We start from the raw sequence: 25,482 nt of genomic DNA on the forward strand, positions 1-25,482 counted from the left end.
GTGCCCATGGAATACAGCCTTACCAGTGCCCATGGAATACAGCCTTACCAGTGCCCATCAAAAAACAGCCTTACCAGTGCCCATGGAATGCAGCCTTACCAGTGCCCATGGAATGCAGCCTTACTAGTGCCCATGGAATACAGCCTTACCAGTGCCCATGAAATACAGCCTTACCAGTGCCCATGAAATACAGCCTTACCAGTGCCCATCAAAAAACAGCCTTACCAGTACCCATGGAATACAGCCTTACTAGTGCCCATGAAATACAGACTTACCAGTGCCCATCAAAAAACAGCCTTACCAGTGCCCATGGAATGCAGCCTTACCAGTGCCCATGAAATACAGCCTTACCAGTGCCCATGAAATACAGCCTTACCAGTGCCCATGAAATACAGCCTTACCAGTGCCCATCAAAAAACAGCCTTACCAGTGTCCATGGAATACAGCCTTACCAGTGCCCATGGAATACAGCCCACCAGTACCCATGAAATGCAGCCTCCTTTGATACACATCCCAATGATTCAGCGTATCATCGGATCAGTTACATTGTTACATAGTTACATAGTTAGTCAGGTTGAAAAAAGATACAAGTCCATCTAGTTGAACCATAAAAATAAATAAACAAATAAAAAATAATATCAAACAATCCCAATTATATACCCAATGCTATACCCACAGTTCATCCAGAGGAAAGCGAAAAACCCCAGCAAAGCACGATCCAATTTGCTACAGCAGGGGAAAAAAAATCCTTCCCGACCCCCAAGATGCAATATGCATATTCTTAGACCCCAAGTGCATAACTTTATATTTATCAACATTAAACCTCATCTGCCACATAATCGTCCAATTAAACATTGCATTGAGGTCGGCTTGTAAATTGGAGACATCCTGTTAGGACGTTATTCCACTGCATAGCTTGGTGTACAGTCAGTATAAAATATTTGTCTCAGGGAAACCATAGGTTGGTCTTGTTCGGTCTGCTGCTATGGCGGGCCTATGGTTTCCCTGAAACAAATATTTTATACTGACTGTACGCTACTAACATTATTATTGACTGCCTCTTTTTCCTCTCTTAGAAATTGTTCAGCTCCTGAAGAAGCGTCTCTGCGAAATATGTAGTTAGCAATTCATGTTATTCAGTATACATTATATCTCTTATTTTGAGGTGTTTTTAATGTGTTTGATTCACATTGGAGAGGTTTAGTCATCACTGCAATGGGCAGTGTTTTTTAACCTTTTTGTACTATATATGTAAAACAATTTATCTTATTTTTAGCATAATTGGTGCCTTTAAAGTCCATTTTTTTTTTGTGCTTTTCAAATTTCGTTTACATTTTGCTGTCAGTGGAGAATCCCCACTAACAGCAGAGATAAGTCATTGTTGTTAGGATGCCGGTGGGTGTCAGCTCCTAACAACCAATGGAAAATGGATGCAGAAACAGACTGTCCATTTACATCCATTTAGGTCTGCTTCCTTTTTTTTTAACAGAACAAAAATAGAGCCATGATATGTTTTAAAAAACGGATCTTAACATATGCGGATGTAAACGAATGATCCATCTATTTCCATACATGCGTTGCTGTCTGTTTTTCATCCGTCATCAGGTGGATGAAAAATGGACAAGCGATCTGCCCGTGTTCAAGGGGCTTTAGTGGTTATGCATTTATGCCTTGCAGCACTGGTGTCCCCAGTTTAAATCCTGGCGCCAGGACACAATTTGCATGGCATTTGTATGTCCCCTGTGCTTGCATGGCTTTCCTCCCACACTTCAAACACATGCTATCAGGTTAACTGGCTCGGCCTAATAAGTGTATGCATATAAGCTAGGTACTTTAGATTGTAAGATCCTTGACAGCGGGGACTGACATGCATGTACAGTATGTAAAGCACTGCATAAATTGTCAGCTCTATATAAATGTGGGTAAATATAATGGCAAATTTGCTAACTTAATATAGAACTATAGGCAGAACTTTTTTTTTTCCATTTTTAATAGAATAAGGGAGGGTTATAACCCCTGTAAGGTTTATTTTTGTTTGTCCCAATGGGGAGATTTCCTTCACTTCCTGTTCCATAGCCAAACAGGAAGTGAGAGGAAATCCCTGAAAATTAAGGGCATTCCTTGAGGACCCCCAGGTCAACTAGTGTCCCCGTTGGAAGATTTCTTCTCAATACACTTTTCTGGGGACAGTCCAAAATCTAGGATTTACTTTCACTTTCAATGATAATGGTAAAGAGGACATATAGAGAGGGTGAATATCCTCAATGGGGACACAGACAGCACTATAAACTGACAGGTGTTGTATTCCCTCACCACTCTATCCAAAGCTAAAAAAAAAAAAAGTTTTGCCAAAGTTATACTTTAACACAGGTTGCGTTCAGCCTGCCAGATAGGGCTTGGATGACATCTTTGTGGTTTATAGTGGCCTGAAAATCTCTAGAGGAGGAGAGAGATCGCTGTTCCTGATCACTAAGACCAGCAGATCTCTCTCTACTCCCCTGTCAGAACGGGGATCTGTCTGTTTATATTGACAGATCCCTGTTCTGTCTCTGAGGAGAGATCGCGGGTGGCCGGGAGACATCACGCATCAGCTCCGGCGTCGCTCATGTATTTAACTCACCTTAGCAACCTGGCAAAAGCAGGCAATGGCCGCCAAACAGCCCCATATACATTGCCAGGAGCTGCAATGCTGTGCTTCGAGGCATCACAAAAAATAGGAGATCTTACATTCAGCAGGCCACCATGCCCCACAAAGGTGAATGAGGCTGTGCTGCAACTGTTTTTTTTAGTCTTGGTTGAGACACAGCGAAGAGGGGTTGAGGGGGGATTTCCCACCTTCTTCAAATAGCTGTGAAGAGGGCGGTATATGATGGTTGCCACCTCATCCCTTTAAACCCCGAACACATGAATTACACAGGTTCTGAGGCTAATTTAAAGCAGATAAGGCACCACATAAGATTAAGTACCACCTTAATTAGACACAGAACCTGTGTAATTAATATGTGTTTGGTTTTAAAGGGATGAGGTGGCAGCCCTAGGTATATCCCCACCCAGTAACCTGCTAACTGTGCGGCAGCCACTGCTGATTCAATCCACTGAGGACCAAAATCTAGGCTCATGTGGCAGAGCCCTGACTTTTACCACTCTAGCATCTGTCCTGCTTGTTGTTGGCTGTTGCTCCTGGCAAAACAAGTGTTCTATAACATGAGATGGCAATCAATCAATAACGCAGCTTTAAAAAAAGGTTTGGACAATGTAGTTACAAGCAATGGTGCCACATTGGTATTTACAAAGGGTAGCATGGCATTGCTTTGATCCAGAGAACTGATCCAGATGCCTTGTGGAATTGGGAAGATTTTTTTTTTCATAGACACAATATACCACAGTTGTCTATGAGATTTTGTTTTGCCTTTTTCTGCACCAAGACAGCTAAGGTTCGTGAGAGGGTGACATTTGCCTTTTCTCAGTCAAATTATCTTTGCAACAACACCATATAAATGAATGCAAGAACGGAAACCACAGAGCATGGCCTCAGAATGTGCAGTATGCGTTATACACCAATTATTATAAAACTTTACTGTTTTATTTAATTAAACGAGCATAATTAAAACATTATATAAATGTGGAAGCCCAATTTTCAACATCACATAAATCCCCCTTTATACAGAAATAGCACCTCTCTATGACAATGTCCAGACTATGACACTGCAGTTTAGTACACAGTTCACTAGATAGTCTGTCCGGAATCTTTTCTATGAGAAACCTCCAGATTTATAGCATTTTTTCAAACAATCTTAAATGAAATGTTACAGATAGACACTAACCTGCGTCCTGACAGTGATTCTGTTTAAGCCCCGATGCAAGTTCCTCTAAATCATATAAGTAGCTCATTTCCTGTAAAGGCTGCACATGACGACAAACTTCCTCTTCTTTGCACCTTATTCTTTAGCTTTTTTTTTATTGCTGTGTTAAACAGACTGTGACCCTTTGATGATCACACCACCTAAATAAGTGTCAGGCTTTACCATGTAAGAAACAGAGAATTAACTGGGGCACACATCTACAAGGCTAAAGAGATTTTCTGGTACTTTGTCATTAAAGTCGACTTAAAGTATAAACTTGACGTTTACTGTGCCCATGGCAAAAACCAAACTCCTGCTTTATGGTCTCCTATAGTGTCATGTGGTGTATTACATGCTGTTCATACTCATTTAGTCACTATGAGATTCGTTTTCTGTAGTCTGCAAAAAACCTGGTTGATCCTGCTGCTCTCTATCTCCTTTTCTGCTCATGTCCCCAATTCAGCTAGGGACTTTGCAGCTGTAGTGGCAACTCTGCACATGCTCAGTTTTCAGTGTATTTCTACTCTATTAATTTTCTTCCTATCACATTTGAGCAGCCCATGTGACTATTGAGTCACACATGTGGGCGTATACACAGTGGTAAATGACACCCCCTTCCTCCCTCCTCCTCCATGCCTACTAACCAGCTAAACACAATGGGGGTTGGATATTACATGTAGATTAATGGAGGCTTCACATTACACTTATTCTAAGGCTGGCCATACATGGTTCGATGCAAACTGTAAATGGGCAGGCTGAATGTACCAAGTTGAGTTGATCGATCAACTTGGGTACAACCAGCATATAGGATTCTTTTGCGATTATTGCTAGTGGCTGCTACAGGGTGTGACACAGCCTGTAACTGGCAGAAATCCCCCCACACCATGTTATTTCACAAAATAATAAAGATTTGATTTCAAATATATATATTTGTATGCCAATTTAAAACTTAATAATTAAAGTGCCATCATTCATATACAGAAATAGAAGGGATAATATTATTTAACAGTGTGTGTTTAGTATCACTTTAAGGTTTGAAAAGATGGTTAATCTGGGTGTTAAATAATGTAAAATTTCCAATCAAATACTAACTTATACTTAGTCATCGTGGCTCCGGCCAATCACAGCGCCGGAGCCTGCGAAATAACTCACAGAGGTGTACAAGGACCGCTGCAACAACTTTGATCTAAGGTAAATATTTCATAATGAGCTAGTATGTGATGCATACTAGCTTGCTATGCCTTTGTCTTGCAGATTTTTTTTTAATTGGTTTACAACCACTTTAATATTATCCTAACACCACTTGTTGTAAATAAGGAAAACTTTGTGGAACTAGGGCCATCTGTGCACTCCTTCAAGTCTGCTTTTTCCAGAAAATATGTATGTTTATATCCATAAATTTAAATATATCAATGGTGCCACGCTCTACTTCAAATATATCTTTTTTTTAATTTCATAATCTTTATTCATTTTCAACATTCTTTTACATACTAAAAGCAACAAAAACCTTCTCTATAGCATATGTAACACTTATTTCACCTTTACAAATACAGTAATACTTTAATGAGTAATAAAAACCTTTAGAAAACATTCCTATCCATGATGTGTCAATATTTCTTCAATCTAACCCCTCTTTTCACTCATTACTCATATATTCCTCCTTCCCCTCCTACTTCCTCTCTCCCTACCCAGCTTTCACTTCTCCCATACCTCATTCTGGGTATCTCATTCTATCCAGCCAGGGTTTCCACATCTTTTTAAATTCTTTATAATTTCCTCTCCTCAAATATATCACCCTCTCCTTCCATATTGTCTCCATAATTGCTATCTGCCAGTCCGCTATTGAAGGGGCATTTTTTGCTTGCCACCTTTGAGCTAACAGTTTTCTTGCCTGAAACAGACATCTCAGTATTGCTTTACTGGTATGTCGTGATCTCCCTATTGCTTCACCCAGGCCCAGCACACATATCCTGGGATCCCCCCTGATCGTTACACCAAATGTTTCATTCAAGGTGGTAACAATTTCTGACCAGTAGCGAAACAATTTTGGGCATCGCCAGAACATGTGAGCAAGGTCTCCAGACTCTTGACATCTAGGGCACTTATCATCTGCTCTACGTCCGAAACTAAACAGTCTTTTTGGTGTATAATAGGCCCTATGCAGCAACATTAAGTGTGACAACTTCTGGGCAGGCGAGACTGAGATTGAGTAACCATCCTCCAGTATTTTCCTCCACTGTTCATCCGTAAATATTCCCAACTCCTCCTCCCATTTCCTTCTGCATTTGAACCCTTCTGGGCTTCCTATACTTCCTTCACATATAACTGGATATACATCCGCTATAAATCCTTTTGTCCTCACTGGGGCATTTAATCTGCTAAAAATAGGGGAGATATTCCACACAGGCCCTTGCCTATTAAATTGTTTCCCTAGGGCATGTCTAATTTGAAGGTATTTGTAAAATGATTGTTTTGATATATCAAACTCTGATCTTAAAGCGCTAAATGTTTTTAATGTATTCCCTGTATATAACTGGGCCAACTTATCTATCCCTTTGACTTCCCAATCTTTACATCCCCCTATTTCTTCCATTTCCTGCAGGTTCCGGTTATCCCACAATGGGGTGTACTGAGTTAAGCCTCCCAGGCCTTTAATCGCCTTAACTGCCTTCCACACCTTTACTACTAATTTTATTGTGGGTATTTTTTTGGGGGGAAATGAGTTTGCCTCCAGAGCTTCTACGATATTCTTATGGGGTGTCTCCATTAATATTAAGGCCCTATTAATTCCTCCACCCATCTCTTCACTCATATCCAAGTGTTGTAATTGAGCAGCTAAAAAGTAGCTCCTTGGATGTGGAACTGCCATTCCTCCTTTTCTTGTGGGTGATTGCAAAGTTTGTAGAGCTATCCTGGATACTCCTCCTTTCCATATAAGTTCTCGGAATAATACCTCTATTTTCCTAAACCATATTATGTCTACCCAAATCGGGGAGTTATGTAACACATACAATAACTGAGGCATCCATACCATTTTAATCAAGTTACATCTCCCTGCATTCGATAATGGGAGTCTTTTCCAAATTTCGATTTTCTTTTTGAATTTAGCTATTAATGGTACCAAATTATCATGTATATATTTATTAGGATCTCTTTGTATGTGTATCCCCAGGTATTTCATGCGCTCCACAACTTCCAGCTGCGCACCTGTCCCTGGGCTTTGGGTCCTATTTTTATCCAATGGCATGAGAACTGATTTTTCCCAGTTTATCTCCAGGCCTGAGAACCTCCCGAAATCTGTGATAAGTTTCATCCCTTGTCTGAGGGACTGCTCTGTGTCCCCCAGAAAAAGGAGAATATCGTCCGCGTATAGCGCTATCCTCTCTTCCCTCGTCCTCCTTTGAAAACCGACCATATTCCTACTAGATCTAATTGCAATAGCTAATGGTTCTATTGCCAGGGCAAAGATCAGGGGTGACAGAGGGCACCCCTGTCTTGTCCCCCTCTCTAGGAAAATCCTATCTGAATATTCATTATTGACCCTAATTCTAGCACTAGGACCGTTGTACAGAGTTTTTACCCATGCAATAAAATTAGGGCCGAACCCAAATTCCCCCAGTACCCGCCAGATATAGGGCCATTCTAAACTATCAAAGGCTTTGATTACATCTAAAGCCATTATTGCCTCATTACCATCATTCTCTATAGGTACCTGCATATTAAGATATAATCTTCTTATGTTCGTACTTGTAGTTCTACCTGGGATAAAACCTGTTTGGTCGGGATGTATCAGCCTGGAAATAATTTTATTCAGTCTAATGGCTAATACTTTGGCCAGTATTTTAGTGTCCGCACAAAGAAGGGAGATAGGTCGATAGGACTGAGTTTCCAATGGGTCCTTCCCTTCCTTGTGTAAGACTATTATTGTTGCCTCCGTCATTGACGTCGGCAATCTCCCCTCCTTTTTTGCCCAATTAAATACTTTAAGGAGCTCTGGAAGCAATATTTTACTGTAGTATTTATAAGTTTCCACAGGAAGACCATCTGGTCCTGGGGATTTCTTATTGGCCATTTCTACAACAGCACACTGAATTTCCTCTATTGTTAATGGGGCTTCCATTATCTCACTCTCCTCCTTTGTTAGGGACGGCATTTTGATATCCGAGAAGAACCTATCCATATCCTCGCCAACCTCTGTCCCCCGAGAAGAATACAGTTTGGCATAGAATACCCTAAAGGTATCAGTAATCACTGAGCTCTGTGCTGATATTTCTCCATTCTCAGTCCTTATCACTGGGACAGTGGATGGCGAGGAATTGCTTCTTACAATCTGTGCCAACATCTTTCCTACTTTTTCCCCTTCCCCATATTCCACTTGTTTCTGGAACAATCTTTTATTCTCTATTTTCCTAGTAACCACTACCTTATGTTCCTGTTGTTTCTCTAACCATATTTTTTTTTTCTCTGAGGTAGGGTTTTCTATATATGCTCTCTCTGCTATTACTAAATCCCTTTTGACCCTATTCTCACATTCATTAGATGTTTTCTTAATATTCGCGACCTGTTGAATGAGAATACCCCTAAGATAGGCCTTCAATGCGTCCCATATTACTCCTACTTCTGCAGACCCACTGTTAAACTCCATAAACTCTGCCACTCTACACAGCACCCTCTCGGGGTCTCCTATTAACTCAAACCACACTGGATTCATATTCCATACTCTTGGGGGCTTTATCCCCCCTAGATTTATCGATACTGTCACGAGCGAGTGATCTGACACCCCTCTAGGTTGATAAACTATTTCCCTTACTACACGGCTCGCCTCCTCATTCCCAATGACTAAATCTATCCTTGAGAGTGAGGAGTATGAGCTGGAGAAACATGAGTATTGCAACTGGTCCGGGTTGCGCATTCTCCATATATCAGACAGGCCCCCCTCCAGCAAAAATCGAGACAGCCGGGTCTCAGCCTCTGTTTGCATATATATTCCTGGCGGAAACCTGTCCTGGCTTTTATTTATAACCTCATTAAAGTCTCCCATTACTATAACAGGAATCCCCGATTTGTCCGCTATAAATTCCATCAAACAATATAAAACTTCCATTTTAAATGGAGGGGGAATATAAACATTTGCAAAAACGTACTCCTGATTTTCAATAACACAGTGTAAAAAAATAAACCGCCCCTCTTTATCTATATTGATCTGCCGACAGGAGAACGCCACCTCTCTCCTTACCAGCACAGCCACTCCCCTCGAATAAGAGGTGTGGACTGAATGGTACTGGACTTGAAATTTCCTACTATGACTTTTTGATATGGTTTCTTTAATTAGGTGTGTCTCCTGTAGGCAGATCAATCCTACCCTACATCTTTCCAGGGCGTCAAACACTACTGCTCTTTTTACAGAAGCTCCCAGCCCTCGGACATTCCAAGAGCCAATATTCAAAACTCTAGACTGCATGACTCTAGGAAGTGCGGAAAAAGAGTAAAGAAGAGCGAGGAAGGAATAAAACCTGGAGGCACAAAATTAGCATTTAAATTCTCTAACTTCCCTGACGATGAGCAGAAATAATCCCTGCTTCTCTCCCTATAATTCATGCCGAGGAGGAGAATACAAGGGGGGGATGTAAAAAGAAAAGTGCAATCCCACTTAGTGAGTATTTTGATAAAATTATAAAAATTATACAATCTTTTATACTTCGTGGTGTAATCCCTTCCCAATCTCCTCTTGTGAGCATGAGATCCAAACCTATCTATACACACCATTACCCCGTAATTACTCATTACTTTTAAATTATCATCTATAGCTGTGCAAATATTACCCTTTTCCTTTACCTGAATTTTATATGTTCCCATTTTCCCTGTTCCCTCCCCCCAACCCTCTCCATACCTATCAAGGTTACCCCTAGGGGCCTTTTCCGTGACCTCTACACTCCCACATACACCCACATGCACCCCCCACCCCCCTCCTACTCTCATGCTTCCGTCCCCACCCACCTCCCACCCCCCCCTAATACTCAACAACCTCCCCCTTTGACCCTCCCCTTTCTCATACATAAATTCTTACTATATTGTGTGTCATTCTCTACACCCTGACTTCTGATATATCATCTTCCCTTTCTTCATTTACAGTGCGCCCGTTACACCCCCCCTTCGTTGATCTTCCCCTCTCCCGGGAGAGAAAAAAAGAAAAAAAAAGAGAGAGAGAGGGGAAAAAACACACACAAAAAAAAAAAAAAAAAAAAAAAAAAAAAAAAAAAAAACAAAAGGGGAAAAATGAATGAAAAGGGGGTCATACACATACATATATGAAAAAAAAAAAAGCACATCACTTCTTCAATAACTGATCTCCCTTCTCCTGCATCCATGCTTCTACCCTTGCCGGAGTGTCAAAAAATAGGGTCTCTCCTAGTGCTACTACCCGTAGCTTTGACGGATAGAGCAAAGCATATGTAACGTCCAATTTTTGAAGTCTGCGCTTGACCTCTATGAACTCTGCTCTGCGCTTCTGCAGATCAGGGGAAAAGTCAGAGTAAAACGAAATTTTAGCGCCCTTATAGATGACACTCCCCATCTCCCGGGCCCTCCGGAGCAACACAACCTTATCCCGGAAATTCAAAAATTTAATTAATACAGATCTAGGCTGACCCCCCCGGTGCATGATTCTAAGCGGAACTCTGTGTGCCCTTTCTATAGAAAATTGTTGGGAGAAAGTCTCTCTGCCAAACACTTCAACCAGCCACTTTTCCAGAAATTCAGCTGTGTCAGAGCCTTCGCACTTCTCGGGGAGGCCTACCAGTCTTATATTGTCCCTGCGAAGTCTGTTTTCCAATTCATCCAATTTCCCTTCATATTTACCCATCTGTATTTTTAAATCTTTGACCTCTTGGTTTAATGGATACACCTCATCTTCAATCTGAGAAATTCTACCTTCTGCTGCTGTTATTCTGTCAACCGTTAACTGAAGTTCCTGCCGTATAAAGGCCAGCTCTTCTTTAATACTTCTTGTTTGATCACATAGCTCTAGTAAAGACTGTTTACAAACATTAACAGCCCCAAGGACCTCCTTCAGCGTCGGCTCTTCTTCACCATTTATTGCGGATATCTGCATGGGGTTTATCTCCGATCTTCCAGTTGCTCCCATATTTTTATTATTTATATGTTTTACGCCTGGTTGTGTCTGCTGCCCTTGACTCTTTCTGTCTGTTGGGGGTTTCACTTGACTCCCTTGCCCCCCCTTAGTTGGCGTGTTATCGGGGGTATGAGCATGGGCATATTTTTCCAACTTGGCCGCTGCAGCTATCCCAGCTGTTGCTGCAGTGGCCTGGGGGTCTTTTTCTTTGTCCTTAGCTGATCTCAGTGATTGTGCCCCCACATTTTCCTGCCTGACATGCTCCTCCCCTCTCCTCCGTGCAGACATCGCTCAGATCCGCAGGTGTCCCGCAAAAAAAAAAAAAAATAAAAAAATTGAAATGGGGGGTAATTTTCCCTGGGCCAGGGCAGGAAAAAAATTTTTTTCTCTTTCTCTTTTTTTCCCCCAGTCAGTTTGAGCTACTCCACAGTTGCTCCAGGACTTGAAGGTGAACCAGCCCCTTATTTATAAAAGGCAGGCGGCAGCTAGGTTTCCAATGTATGTAAATATTACTCTCTTATTGTAACACTTTTCCAAGGGTGATACAGCATTCCCAGCAACTCAGCTCTCACTTCTCCTTTAGTTCAGCTCAGAAAAGGGGCAATGGTGGGGGGAACTGACATAAAGAAAAAATGTCTCTCCACAGTCCATGCATAATACTATAACTATGCCTTTAAATAACTTCGCTGTACCTGCCACTGGCTGTGATCCTTCTCCAGACTCAATGCTGTGGCTTCCACTCCCAAACGGGTCTCGCGGGACTTCACCTCCAGGAGCTGGGAGTCCTCTCCTCTGTACTCCGTCCTCCACACACCGCCACCGGAGCACTCGAGAGACCCCACTGCTCCGCCGCAAACCTCCTCTCACCGAGCACCACGCTCTACGCTCCACGCTCCACTGGGCTCCACAGACCCTCCAGGTACACCAAGCCCGTCTATGCTTCACCACTGGGGAAATCGAGTAGGAGTGTCACGGGCGCCGCTGATACAAGCTTACATCAGCGTGCAGAGAGCACACATCTCTCTCACTCCTCACACCACACTACCGCAGCCATCACCATCCGGTCACGCCCCCCCCATCCCACTTCAAATATATCTACATAGAGATTTTAAAATATTGAATTGTGATGATATTAAACAGTAATCAAAAACGTCTTTCACTTCAAAAAATGTGGTGACATATATATCCTCCAAATTACACAAATTATATATTGCCCATATGTGCTTTCCAAACAAAAAATCAGTCCAAAAAATATATAAAAAAACTTAAAATGTTTTATATTCCAATTTGTTCTTTGGTGCGCTACTAAATAACATCCACTTCACTGTGCCAAACATGCTTCATGCACCTTCAAGATCTCTGTATCAGGAATGCTGCCTTCTCCTCCAGAATGCCATTCACATATAAACGTAAAAAACAATAGCGTTTTATCCTTATAAAACGTGCACTTTATTATAAAAACTCCAAGTAACACACTTGCATTTAAAATGTGCTTCCAATGCACCTAACTGTAAACACATAGACTCTCATCAATTGGATACACCACCGATTGCAGTATAATCCTCCTGTATCCTAGTTTACCGCAATTCCTTGATCTCCACTGTACTATTATCATGACATCAGAGCCCCTCCCATACGTGTTACGCTACAGGGTCACATGGCTCTTAAATTTAATACATGATAAAAAAATAAGGTGTCACTTCAATGCAGACTTTAACTGGTACTACTGTCTGACTTTAGGACATGGTATGGTTGATTTATAAAAGGCAAATAGGCTGATCACTTTGCAAGGGCATTTGCCCCAGAGCTCAGTAAATGAGATGAAGTTTTACTTTGCAAAGGATACCCAATCACATACAAGGGAAATAAAAAAAACAGCATTTTTTGCTTTTAGAAGTGTCCCATAAGTCACTTATGGGACCAAGCTCTAGAAAAGTTCTATAAAGAAATCAGGTTGTATTATTATTATTATTATTATTATACACGATTTATATAGCGCCAACAGTTTATGCAGTGATTTACAATGTAGAGGGGGGACAGCACAATTACAGTACAGTTCAATACAGAAGGGACAGGAGGGCCCTGCTTGTAGAGCTTACATTCTAAAGGGAGGGGCAGTGATACAAAAGGTAATAGAAAATAGTATAAGTAATAATAAAAGGTAATACAAAAGGTAATTAGTATATTACATCCCTTTATATCCAAGCAAGAAATATCAATAGATCTACTACTGATGTTCAATGATTTTAATTCTTTTTGTGACAAACTTAGGGTAGCACCAAATTATTGGATTTCATGATGGATTGATGTAAAAAATACAACGGTACAAAATGATCTAATCTGGTAGTATAGTGAGCTGGAAACCTCCAGTCCAGAACACAAACTTTGCCAGTCTATATTCACTGCTTGGACTGCATCAAACCACTGGCATGATTCTAAACATTGAAGTACAAGTATGTTAAGTGCATTATTCTGCTCTAAAGACATCAACTTCTTGAATGACAGGCACATCCGGCAAGGACAAGTGTGGGGACTTAGAGCTGGCAAGTATCCATCCAACAAAAATGCATGTGCTCTATAAGAAAAAGCAACTGAATAAAAAATAATTGTCACGTACTCTATATTCATAATTGTGCCACACATAGAGGGTGGTAGGTTCTCCTGTATTTGCTTTTTTTAAAACAGCTAATAAAATAAATTTACATTTTTAGTTGTAACTTGACAAAATGTGGAAAATTTCAAGGGGTATGAATACTTTTTCAAGGCACAGTATGTCCGGTTGTTGTGTCAATAATGCCCCAAGGGCCTGATAAATGCAAGCATAGGACTGCATTCAGCCCCGAAGGCCGCAGTTTAACCACTTTCAGACCGGACCATTTTGCTGGTAAATGACCAGAGGTCTTTTTACACTTTGGCACTGCGCTGCTTTAACTGGTAATTGCGCGGTCATGCAATGTTGTACCCAAACAAAATTTGCGTCCTTTTCTTCCCACAAATAGAGCTTTCTTTTGATGGTATTTGATTGCCTCTGCGATTTTTATTTTTTGCGATATAAACGTAAAAAGACCGCAAATTTTGAAAAGAAATGATATTTTCTACTTTTTGTTATTAGAAAAATCCAATAAACTCAATTTTAGTCATACATTTAGGCCAAAATGTATTCAGCCACATGTCTTTGGTAAAAAAAAAGTCAATAATTGTATATTTATTGGTTTGCGCAAAAGTTGTCACATCTACAAACTAAGGTACGTTTTCTGGAATTTACGCAGCTTTTAGTTTACGACTGCCTATCTCATTTCTTGAGGTGCTAAAATGGCAGGGCAGTACAAAACCCCCCCAAATGACCCCATTTTGAAAAGTAGACCCCCTAAGGAAATTGATAAGAGGCATGTTGAGCCCATTGAATATTTTATTTTTTTGCCTCAAGCGATTGAATAATGACAAAAAAAATTTTTTTTTTTTTTTTTACACAAAGTTGTCACTAAATGATATATTGCTCACACATGCTATGGGCGTATGTGAAATGACACCCCAAAATAAATTCTGCTGCTTCTCCTGAGTACGGGGATACCACATATGTGGGACTTTTTGGGAGCCTAGCCGCGTACGGGGCCCCGAAAACCAAGCACCGCCTTCAGGCTTTCTAAGGGCGTAAATTTTTGAGTTCACTTCTCACTACCTATCACAGTTTTGAAGGCCATAAAATGCCAAGATGGCACAAAACCCCCACAAATGACCCCATTTTAGAAAGTAGACACCCCAAGCTATTTGCTGAGAGGCATGTTGAGTTCATGGAATATTTTATATTTTGCCACAAGTTGCGGGAAAATTACAAACTTTTTTTTTTTTTTTTTTTTTTTCACAAAGTTGTCACTAAATGATATATTGCTCACACATGCCATGGGCATATGCGAAATGACACCCCAAAATAAATTCTGCTGCTTCTCCTGAGTACGGGGATACCACATATGTGGGACTTTTTGGGAGCCTAGCCGCGTACGGGGCCCCGAAAACCAAGCACCGCCTTCAGGCTTTCTAAGGGCGTAAATTTTTGAGTTCACTTCTCACTACCTATTACAGTTTTGAAGGCCATAAAATGCCAAGATGGCACAAAAACCCCACAAATGACCCCATTTTAGAAAGTAGACACCCCAAGCTATTTGCTGAGAGGCATGTTGAGTCCATGGAATATTTTATATTTTGCCACAAGTTGCGGGAAAATTACAAACTTTTTTTTTTTTTTTTTTTTTTCACAAAGTTGTCACTAAATGATATATTGCTCACGCATGCCATGGGCATATGTAAAATGACACCCCAAAATAAATTCTGCTGCTTCTCCTGAGTACGGGGATACCACATATGTGGGACTTTTTGGGAGCCTAGCCGCGTACGGGGCCCCGAAAACCAAGCACCGCCTTCAGGCTTTCTAAGGGCGTTACAGTTTTGAAGGCCATAAAATGCCAAGATGGCACAAACCCCCCCCAAATGACCCCATTTTGGAAAGTAGACACCCCTAAATTTAGGGGTACACTAGTGAGACTAGGTAATAAATGGCGGGTGCCCTGAAACTATAAAAAAATAACTAACCAACCAGCGTCACCTGTAACAGTTATATGGTGATCACTGGTGAAAGGGTTAACTAGGGGGCAATCAGGGGGCTTTATGCGGTAGTATATGGGGGTCCCTGGCGCTATAAAAAGCTGCGGCGAACCTAAATACCTACCTGCCTAACTAGCGTCACCTGTGACACTAATACAGCGATCAGAAAAACGATCGCTTATTAGGCTGGGTTCACACTGGAGCGATGCGGGAACGCCACGAATGCGCGGCGGGTTCCCGCATCGCATGCCTCCCGGCGGCAGTTCACACTGCCCTATGCGAACTGCTGGGAGTGTCAGTGAAATGTTACTGACACCCCCAGATCAGTTCGCATATCGCAGTGCGATCTGCAAACTCGGATCGCATGGTGTGAACACCCATGCGATCCGATTCTGCTGCGGGCCAAAAAAAGGGTCCCGTGCGAATTTGCGGCGGGTGCGGCGGGTGCGGCGAATGGCTGAACTCGAATCGCACAGAGATCGGATGTGATTTGCACTGCAGTGCGGTGCGAATCACATCCGTTCTCAAACCGCTGCAATGTGAACCCAGCCTTAGTGACACTGGCGACGGGGGGTGATCACGGGGTTAAACCTTTATTGGGGGGGTTAGGGGGGTACCTTAGAACTAAAGGGGGCTAACCCTAACTGCCCTAACAGTTATTAGTCACAAATGACACCCGCCGGGTGATCAGGGGGTTAAACCTTTATTAGGTAATAAATGGCGGGTGCCCTGAAACTATAAAAAAATAACTAACCAACCAGCGTCACCTGTAACAGTTATATGGTGATCACAGGTGAAAGGGTTAACTAGGGGGCAATCAGGGGGCTTTATGCGGTAGTATATGGGGGTCCCTGGCGCTATAAAAAGCTGCGGCGAACCTAAATACCTACCTGCCTAACTAGCGTCACCTGTGACACTAATACGGCGATCAGAAAAATGATCGCTTATTAGGCTGGGTTCACACTGGAGCGATGCGGAAACGCCGCGAATCCGCGGCGGGTTCCCGCATCGCATGCCTCCCGGCGGCAGTTCACACTGCCCTATGCGAACTGCTGGGAGTGTCAGTGAAATGTTACTGACACCCCCAGATCAGTTCGCATATCGCAGTGCGATCTGCAAACTCGGATCGCATGGTGTGAACACCCATGCGATCCGATTCTGCTGCGGGCCAAAAAAAGGGTCCCGTGCGAATTTGCGGCGGGTGCGGCGGGTGTGGCGGGTGCGGCGGGTGCGGCGAATGGCTGAACTCGAATCGCACAGAGATCGGATGTGATTTGCACTGCAGTGCGGTGCGAATCACATTCGTTCTCATAAACCGCTGCAATGTGAACCCAGCCTTAGTGATGTATTCTCTCCTCCGTGTCGGTATTTTTCGTTCCGACACGGAGGAGAGCGGATCGGTGAGTTGCACCAACACGACACTACACAGTAGAACATGCCAGGCACACTCACACCCCCCCTTTACCCCCCGATCACCCCCCCAATTACCCCTGCCCTAACAGTTATTACAGTCACAAATGACACCAATGCAAAAAATAAAAATAAAAATTACATTGGTGTCACTGTGACTGGGGGGCAGGGGTAATTGGGGGGGTGATCGGGGGGTAAAGGGGGGGTGTGAGTGTGCCTGGCATGTTCTACTGTGTAGTGTCGTGTTGGTGCAACTCACCGATCCGCTCTCCTCCGTGTCGGAACGAAAAATACCGACACGGAGGAGAGAATACATCACTTCCTCTCCTGTGTTTACATTACAGGAGAGGAAGTGATGTCACCGGGGATTTCCATTCGTCGAGAGCGATCGCGAGGGGGTGGCCATGAATGAATGGCCGCCCCCTCATCCCGGATCGCTCTCGACGGAATGCCGACCGCCGCAGGCACCGGGGGGGGGCCCGATCGGGCCCCCCACCCGCGGGCAGGCAGGGACTTATATATACGCCCATATGCCTGCCCGTGCCATTCTGCCGACGTATATCGTCGTGCGGCGGTCGGCAAGTGGTTAAAGACCACTAGTCTTGATAATGTCATTATCTTAAATTGCTGGAGCATGGAGAAGAAGATAGGGACCAGTCTAGCAGCATGGAGGATACAGTAGTTAGATCTTTTTTAACAAGTCCCTTCGACCTAAACGAGCAATTAACCCCTGTACTACAGGTGCCAGTCCCAATGCAAGGGATCATTTTTAAGTTTCCTGAAGTTGAGCTTTAACTCTTCCATCTAACAAGCACCACTGAACACCTTTTACCATATTTATGCTGCAAGATGCAACTTTTCTACAGCTATCAAATGTCAGTTCACCTAACTGAATAGAAAACACTGAGTAAGGTGTATGCTATATTCAGAAAGGAAAATATATTATTGGGCTATACACTATTCAGCCATAATATTATGACCACTGCCAGTGGGAGGGATATATTGGGTATCAATTGAACATGTTGTCCCTGGAGTTGATGTGTTGAAAGCAGAAAAAAATGGGCAAGAATAAGGATTTGAGCAACTCTGAAAGGGGTCAAATTGTAATTGCTAGATGACGGGGTCATAACTCCAAATCTTCAGCTCTTGTGGGATGTTCCCAGTCTGCAGTGGTGAGGAACAACCAAAAGTGGTCCAAGGAAGGAAAACTGGCAAACCAGCAGAGGGTCATTAGCGGCCAAGGCTTGCTGTTGCATGTGGGGAGCAAAGGCCGGCCTGTACAGTCCGATCCAATAGAAGAGCTACTGTAGCCAACATTTCTGAAAAAGTTAATGCTGGTTCCAATAGAAAAGTGTCAGAAAACACAGTGCATCACAGTTTGTTGTTTATGGGGCTCTGTAGCTGCAGACCAGTCAGGGTGCCCATGCTGACCCGAGTCCACAGCCAAACATGCCTGCAATGGGCACCTGGACCATGGAATATGGAAGAAGGTGGCCTGGTCAGATATACTATATTGCCAAAAGTATTGTGACTCCTGCCTTTACACACACATGAACATCCTAGTCTTATTCTGTAGGGTTCAATATTGAGTGGGCCCACCCTTTGCAGTTATAACAGCTTCAACTCTTCTGGGAAGGCCGTCCACAAGGTTTAGGAGTGTGTCTATGGGAATGTTTGACCATTCTTCCAGAAGCGTATTTGTGAGGTCAGGCACTGATGTTGAACGAGAAGGCCTGGCTTGCAGTCTCTGCTCTAATTCATCCCAAAGTTAACTATCGGGTTTGGATGCCATTAAAGTTTATTTGTGTAAAGGCAGATGTCCCAATACTGTTGACAATATAGAGTAAATTTAAGAATGGTTTGAGGAACACAGCTATAACCACTTCGCCATGATGTCTTTGTGAGGTATAATAATCAGTACTGATAAGAACAGTATACTGCTGTAGCTGATAGATGGTACTCTAGAGAGAGGTCCCCTACAGACAAGAAGAAATAGACAAACAAAAAAAATAACAAAAAAGGGAAATGTAGACAATCCCTTTAAACCTGCAAACATGCATTTCAATGGCAGAAAAACATATAGACCAGGACTGCCTGTGCTTAGCTTAGTATACCAACATACCCTCAGCAGCCAATACAATGCAATTATTTCTTGTTTCTCACAAAGGGTGCAAAAATCAAGCGTACTTCCCTATTATTAGCAAAATATCTAACTGTTTTAATAAAGTCAGTGTATATTTATAATGTGGGAATTTTTGCTTGTTCTCTTTGGATTCATATGCAAATTTTAGCAGAACTTCCAACAAAAGGCTTAGCATGACTGCCCCGCTGACAAACATTTCTCCCTCTTAGTATTTATTATAGTCATGTATATAGTATTATCAATTTAAGCAGTGCTTTACATACTGTACATTCACATCAGTCCCTGTCCCAAAGGAGATTACAATTTCCAATCTATACTGAAGCCAACTAACTTGCCAACATGTCTTAAGAGGAAACTGGAGTACCCAAGGGTAATCCAAGCAAGCACAGGGAAAACATGAAAACTCCATGTCCATACAGACAGTGTTCTGGTCAGGATGCACAACTAGAACTGTGTGGAAGAAATGCTAACCACTATCTACACCAGCCTTTCTCAAACTTTTCAACACAGAGGAACCCTTGAAATAGTTCTCCGATCTCAGGGAACCCCTGCTAAAAATTAGAAATCTACAACTCATGATACATTAGTGTGATGGTCAGTGGGAAGAATGGTCATTACACTTGTGGTCATTGGGAAGAATTACCTCCTTACAGATATTTAAAAAGATCAATGGTGTCAGTGGGAACTTATCTGAGAGGCAGAAATTGCCCAATGCTGAAGGAACCCCTAGCAAACTCTGGAGGAACCCTGGTTGAGAATTGCTGATCTACATGAAGCTTGCATGCTCTTCTTTATTTTGTGTTTTAATCTCCTCACTAGTAGTGGGCTCCCTGTCCTTAATCAGCCACAAGACTATTAGAGGTACTTTCTGTGTTAAACAGGCTCCATTAACTGTCAGAAGGGACCATGACGAAAGAAGACAGTCCTGGGACTCTGATGTAATCTGGTAGTATCATAATTATTCAATGTTTCTTCACAGTTGGTTCATTTTGAGCCATAGCACTTAGTGAAGTGGGATTGGCTGTCAGACTGATGGTTGAGCCTCGGGGTGCTCCTAAAGTGCAACTGATCCCCAGTGTGCTCCCATGGATAATATCTACTCCCCAGGATATTATACATATAAGTGCACTTTGGCATCTTTGCCTTGTATGTGTCGAAGGACCTTGTTCTGTAAATTATGCTGCCCATGTTCCTATTGGAGTAATATGAAACAAAAACTCATTTGAGCACATATCTACATTGGGTCAAATCTAGCCTATACATCAAGCAACCAACAATATGCATTGCCAATCATTTGTCAGGTGCATTCAAAACCAAATGGTTCACAGCAGAGCGGGGCATTTAGCTACCACATAAAACACAGAACCATCCTACTAATCAATCAGGTTCATACATATCTCATACTACTAATCAATCATGTTCATTCATATATTATCCTACTAATCAATCAGGTTCATTCATATCTCATCCTACTAATCAATCAGGTCCATTCATATATTATCCTACTAATCAATCAGGTCCAATCATATCTCATCCTACTAATCAGTCTGGTCCATTCATATCTCGCCCTACTAATCAATTAGGTCCATTCATATCTCGCCCTACTAATCAATTTGGTCCATTCATATCTCATCTGACTAGTCAATCTGGTCCATTCATATCTCATCCTACTAATCAGTCGGGTCCATTCATATCTCATCCTACTACCGTAATTAATCAGATCCATTCATATCTCATCCTACTAACCAATCAATTCTATTTAGAACTCATCCTACTAATCTGTCTAGCTCATTTATATATCTGTGAAGCTCCGTGAATTAATTTTCCTTTGTTAATATGCATTTTGGGTCCCATAAAAATTTATGTTAACACATGTACAGTGCATCCGGAAAGTATTAACAGAGCTTCACTTTTTCCACATTGTATTATGTTACAGCCTTATTCCAAAATGGATTAAATTTATTATTTTTTCTCTACAAACAATGCCCCATAATGGCAACTTGAAAGAAGTTTGTTTGAAATATTTGCACATTTATTAAAAAGAAAAAAAAAATCACATGTACATAAGTCTTCACAGCCTTTGCCATGACACTCAAAATTGAGCTCAGGTGCATCCTGTTTCCACTGATCATCCTTGAGATGTTTGTACAACTTGATTGGAGTCCACCTGTGGTAAATTGAGTTGATTGGACATGATTTGGAAAGGCACATACTTGTCTATATAAGGTCCCACAGTTAACAGTGCATGTCAGAGCACAAACCAAGCCATGAAATCCAAGGAATTGTCTGTAGACCTTCGAGACAGGATTGTATCGAGGCACAGATCTGGGGAAGGGTACAGAAAAAATTATGCAGCATTGAGGGTCCTAATTAGCACAGTGGCCTCCAGCATCCCTAAATGGAAGAAGTTTGGAACCACCAAGACTCTTCCTAGAGCGGGCCACCCAGCCAAACTGAGCGATCGAGGGAGAAGGGCCTTAGGAAGGCGACCAAGAACCCGATGGTCACTCTGACAGAGCTCCAGCGTTTTTTGTGGAGAGTGGAGAACCTTCCAGAAGAACTATCATCTCTGCAGCACTCCACCAATCAGGCCCATATGGTAGAGTGTCCAGATGGAAGCCACGCCTCAGTAGAATGCACATGACAGACTGCCTGGAGTCTCCCAAAAGGCACCTAAAGGATTCTCAGACTGTGAGAAACAAAATTCTCTGGTCTTATGAAACAAAGATTTAACTCTTTAGCCTGAATAGCAAGCTTCATATCTGTAGGACACCAGGCACTACTCATCACCTGGCCAATACCATCCCTCTAGTGAAGCATGGTGGTTGCAGCATCATGCTGTGGGGATGTTTTTCAGCGGCAGTAACTGGGAGACTAGTTGTGATTGAGGAAAAGATGAATGCAGCAATGTACAGAGACATCCTTGATGAGAACCTGCTCTGGACCTCAGACTGGGGTGAAGGTTCTTCTTCCAACAGGACAAAGACCCAAAGCACACAGCCAATATAACAAAGGAGTGTCTATGGGACAACTCTGCGAACGTCCTTGAGTGGCCCAGCCAGAGCCCCGACTTGAACCCAATTGAACATCTCTGGAGTGATATGAAAATGGCTGAGCACTGATGCTCCCTATCCAACTTGATGGAGCTTGAGAGGACCTGCAAAGAAGAATAGGAAAACTGCCTAAAAATAGGTGTTCCAAGCTTGTAGCATCATACTCAAAAAGACTTCAGGCTGTAATTGGTGCCAAAGGTGCTTCAACAAAGCATTGAGCAAAGGCTGTGAATACTTATGTACATGTGATTTTTTTAGTTTTAATAAATTTGCAAAGATTTCAAACAAACCTCTTTCACATTGTCATTATGGGATATTGTTTGTAGAATTTTGAGGAAAATAATGAATTGAATCCATTTTGGAATAAGGCCGTAATATAACAAAATGTGGAAAAGGTGAAGCGCTGTGAATACTGTCCGGATGCACTGTTATGCAGTTTACCAATCCAATATAATAAATATTTGCTTTTGGGTTTAATAATAGTTTTTTTTTATTATTTAAAGCATTCAAAACAAAAGCAGAAAACAATTATATATAAAGTTTATAAAGAGAAAAAAAAAAAAAAAGGTGTGAGCTTTTAAATGAGCTTTAAACAATGCTGACCTTGACATCAAAACTAAGCTGCCGAGTGCAATTCTGCATGTGAGACTCTAATTACTCGCCACCCAAAATGAAATTATCAGCTTTTGAATAAAGATTGTCTCTGAGATCAAATAGTCTGTAGCTTTGAGCTGTTCTGTATTAACTGCTACTATATACGTCATGGCAGGAAATTCGAGCTAACTAAAAACTTTCCAAACTTTCCATTTCAAACTCAATGCAGACATCTCCTGAAACACAGTGTACAACCAAAGATACTTTATAACTAACAAATACAGTGTACTGTGCTTATCCAAGTCAGTTCAATATTTGCAAGTCACCCATAGAGATAAAAAAAATATGTTTTATTGTTCCTTTTTAGGCAAACCTGCACCTAGTATGATCAACAAAAACTAGTTAAAGCTGAACTCCAGGGACAACAAAATCCTTTGCAGTGGGACTCTCCAGGCACTGCAAGGATTACATATACAACATAGTATGCTGTTCCTTAAAGCAGAGTTCCACCCAAAAATTGAACTTACACTTTAAGGGAGGTGGCCTCCTGACATGTCACATTTGGCATGTCAATTTTTCCTGGGGGGGGTGGTTTTGCTGGAAGGGAGATCACCTCTCCCCCTTCCCCCTTGGCAATCATCTGGGACACATCACAGGTCCCAGCTGATTGTCCGGCCAGTCACATCGCGCACTGTGGCTCACGCATGCGCAGCGTGTGCCCAGCTGTGAAGCCACAGTCAGGCTCCCACAGGGACAATGCCGGTGCCGCAGAGAGGAGGGGGAGATGAGTGTGGCTTCGTCGTCCCCCCCCCACATCGCTGGACCCTAGGACAGGTAAGTGTCCGATTATTAAAAGTCAGCAGCTGCAGTATTTGTAGCTGCCTTTTTTTTTTTATTTATTTTTTTTTTTTATTGGGACTCCATTTTAAAGTGACATTCAACTCTAAATGCATCCAAAAAAAATAATAGCATATGAAAAGCGATAAAGTAAACAAGTGAACTGTACCTTTAAATACACATGAGTTCAAACTAACAAATCAGGCTGCATATAGAACATCGATAAAGTGCAAGTGTTAAAATATAGTACAAAGTGCAATATAATGAATATAATATAGTCCATTATGAAAGTACCAATGACAAAGTGCTGGGTGCTTTACATCGTACAGCCACTCCAAAAAAAAGGCTCCAATCATTGATTAGAAATTCGTATTTCAAAAAATTTCCAACATGGCCGATCACTCAAATTTCGATTTTCGAAAGAAAATTAGTTTGGAATTTGACCCATGTATGACTGGATCATACTGAATCCAACTTTAAAATCATTCTACTTCACTTGAGGTCGCACAGTTTTAAAGGTCCATGGCAATGCGACTTTATGTGAAACTTGGAAGACATCTGTGCCACTTCTTGCAGAAGTACAAGTAGTAGTCTTGCACAAGTAGTGCAGGAACTACTTTCAAAATCTTCACTATCTGAAGGTCCAGATTGGAGAAAGCAGTGTACTGACGGTAGCACTCAAACGGAGGGTGATGGGGTTCCTGTGACACGGACAATAGGGTACGACTTGTCATGCAATTTGAAACTATCAAATCACATGACAAGTCGCACTGGTGTGGTGGGGGGGCTTAGCAATTTGTTTTTATGCACCTGGAATGTGTTTGGCCAAATTAGGCCTCTTTCATGTTAGACATTTAGCCCTGTGCATAAGAACTCAGTGTTTAGGTGCAGGAGAAAGGCACAGGCCCCTATGAGTGGCTGAAAGCTGCTGTGGCTGGATGATGCACTGAGTGCTACTAACCAGGGCTGTCTTTAATATTAATTGGACCCTGGGCAAATTCTTTGGGGCAGGGGGGGCTTAAATCCTTGAATTCTGTGACCCACATCGCTATGCACTGTGAGTAGGCACTGCTGTGTCTCAGGATTCACAGAATAATCAAAAATACCTAATGTTTGTTATATGCATAATGCTGATGTTATAAAATGAAATTGTATGCTGTGACCATAGATCTCCTTTAAATGCACATTCCGCCTTTTGTAAAAAATAAATTAGAGCAACAATATTGAAAAAAGAAAAAAAAGGTGCATTTATACATTTTGTGCATTGGAGCCTACAAAGCATTAAAATCGCAATGATTTCATTGCGTTTTCAATACACAGGCTCTTTCAACCCATTCCCCCAGCCCTAGGTCTGAATGTAGGTACCGAGTTTGTTTATAGAGTTGGAGGAAGTAATCAACGGAGATGTCACTGCACTTGTACTCAATTGATATCCATTGAGTTCTTATGCTGCTGTGGCAGTGGGTGGTAAAATGCCCACACTATCAACTTATTTACCATATCCTGTAAACTAATAAAACCACAACTTTTGTATGTGAATCAGCTGCACTCAATGTGCTCAAACCACATATCCACACATACGCAGCACTATATTCATCATTATTCTTATGTACTAACCTAAAATAATTCCATACATTCACATAATTAAGATACAAATGATTAAGTCATTACACTGTTAGCCCTTGTACACACGGTTGGACATTCCGACAGAAAATGTCCGATCGGACCGCGTTGTCGGATAATCTGACCGTGTGTGAGCTCCATCGGACTGTTTCCGTCGGAATATCCAACCGACAAAGTTTTCCAGCTGGGCTATAAAATTTTCCGACAACATGATCCGATCGGACTTTGCATGATCGTTTATAGAGAATT

General features: G+C 42.0%; 1 protein-coding gene across 8 annotated transcripts in view; it reads right to left on the bottom strand.

The window, feature by feature from the left end:
• The window catches only part of WIPF1 (WAS/WASL interacting protein family member 1), a 125,335-nt gene that overhangs the window by 77,468 nt on the left and 22,385 nt on the right, over positions 1-25,482 (bottom strand). For 2 of the 8 annotated variants that reach the window (XM_077448045.1, XM_077448040.1), the window contains exon 1: positions 3,825-3,887. The exons of the other annotated variants lie outside the window; for them this stretch is intronic. The gene's annotated coding sequence lies outside the window, so the exon portion shown is untranslated. Of the gene's footprint in view, positions 1-3,824; positions 3,888-25,482 lie in introns of those variants that run through there. 8 annotated transcript variants of the gene reach the window in all.

The sequence above is a fragment of the Lithobates pipiens genome, unplaced genomic scaffold (genome assembly GCF_037356315.1).
Source record: "Lithobates pipiens isolate NorthernLeopardFrog02 unplaced genomic scaffold, aLitPip1_a1.2 Scaffold_22, whole genome shotgun sequence".
Lineage (NCBI taxonomy): Eukaryota > Metazoa > Chordata > Amphibia > Anura > Ranidae > Lithobates > Lithobates pipiens.